Genomic DNA, 1,850 nt, shown 5'->3' with positions numbered 1-1,850 from the left:
CTCTAGTATGGACTCTACACAAATGTGACCTGAGCGCATTCCATGACTTGCATGTACATGGACAACTAATATATGGGCAAGGATATGGGTGCCTGCGCCCATAATGTGGATGTTTTAACCTGTAATGTTTAAGTAACTGGCCTCTAGTTGAGGTCTTTGAACTGCAACCTTTACACAACCACATTCAAATCTGAGAGGGGAAGGGGGGTAAACAAACAAACAAAAAAACACAAAGGAGAAATTGATAAAGGAAACTGAACTTGTAAAAAAGCATTAAATTAAGAAACAAAAGTCTGACTGTTAACATACCACGAGCAAGCTCAGCAGTGCTGCCAACACCACATCAATGAGTGAAGAAATAGCTATCACGCCCAGAATCTGAAATTCAACATGGAGCCATAAATTAATGTAGTTCATTACTTGTTTTTAAGACAATTAGAAATCTAAAAAATAAAAAAACCTATTCGGAACGACAGCAAGAGAATGAAGCCGTCACCTGATAAATGTTTCTTAAAAATACTGGCAACTGTATTCACAGCAATTAAGTAGCTAGCTGTGAACTGATTTCTGCAGCTGTAACTCAAAATGAAATTCACACCAATAGTAACTCTGGCAATACCTTCTTCTAATATTCAATGACAGCACAACATTGTAGGACCACAATACATAGCTCCTCCTTGGAACTGTCTATGTCACACTTTAAGAATAAGCATAAAGCCACATTTAGCAAAACATTAAAAAACAAAAAAAGGAAAAGTAACAGAGACAAGAAGGGTCAGACGACTGCTGCATTTGAGTAAGCACACTTTGCATTTTCTGTGGAAATGCAGTCTAGTTAAAACATAACACTGCAGGATCCCGTACCCGTTGTTGGTGACGCCTGCTCCAGCGCTTGCCAAAAGCTACCAGTGCTTTATTTCAGTAGCTAACTTACCGTACGTGCTAACTCTTGGTCCTCTAGTAACCGAGTAACCCAACGTAATTTGCTGTTTAAAACACGTAGCATTTCCTGTACCTGTTTCACAGTAAAAACCCCCCAATAGTTTGCTGATAGAAAACTTAATATGAAGCAGTGACGTTAGAAAGAATACTGGATGCCATCAGTAAAATAAAGCTTGATATCTGAAAATTCCGACAGGAACATGACAGTAAAATTATCTATCGAACCACATCTCGGCGGGATAAAAGCAGACTGACCTAACGTTAACGTACTGTTATCGTGCGACTATAAGCTAGCAAACGTGCCAGACTCACCGCTCTCTAAAAACCAAGCACTTCAGAAATATATAACGAGTGTTGTATCACACACACAATTAAATCATGCTCAATAATACTACAGACGAAAAACGTCCACCTACCTCTCCCAAACCGTTGGCTAGTTAACCGCCAAAAACAAGAACGATAATGAGTTTGCGCATGCGCAGTCTGAATCATTTTAATCTTCTTCTTACTGCCACCTTCTGGGTGTAAGAAGTATTTCAATCATAATTCATTTAAAATAAATGATTTGTGATTAACCAATGCATGATTATTTTGTACACATAACGAAAGACATATTTACATAGACTTTATTAGAAAAAAATATTTTAACTTGACAAAGATATGTATTTTAATTAAACTGAAAACATAAAATTAATATACAGTGAACAGCCCACCTGATTCACTTTTTTGAGTGAGGTTCTCACAGACACAAACAGGTGTACAAACAGGTACAGGTAAAAAAAATCTTTTAACTGACCAAGTAATGTTATATTTTAGAACAAATTGATTGTGATATAACAAATCACAATTATGATCCATTAAATGTACAATAGGTCAGCTATCCCTTCCTATCCAATTACTATAGAATA

At 36.6% G+C, this 1,850-nt stretch overlaps 1 long non-coding RNA gene across 1 annotated transcript; it reads right to left on the bottom strand.

Annotated features, from left to right (window-relative positions):
- Positions 1 to 1,319, bottom strand: LOC125721453 (uncharacterized). Its single transcript, XR_007385753.1, has 4 exons — positions 1,255 to 1,319; positions 935 to 1,015; positions 310 to 378; positions 1 to 190 (listed from the first exon to the last, which is right to left on the bottom strand). It is a non-coding gene; the product is annotated as an uncharacterized LOC125721453 (long non-coding RNA).
- Between the last annotated feature and the right edge of the window lie 531 nt (positions 1,320 to 1,850).

This window comes from Brienomyrus brachyistius, unplaced genomic scaffold (assembly GCF_023856365.1).
Source record: "Brienomyrus brachyistius isolate T26 unplaced genomic scaffold, BBRACH_0.4 scaffold33, whole genome shotgun sequence".
Classification (NCBI taxonomy): domain Eukaryota; kingdom Metazoa; phylum Chordata; class Actinopteri; order Osteoglossiformes; family Mormyridae; genus Brienomyrus; species Brienomyrus brachyistius.
The sequence above is the reverse complement of the archived record's forward strand: the minus strand, read 5'-3'. Positions and strand labels throughout refer to the sequence as shown.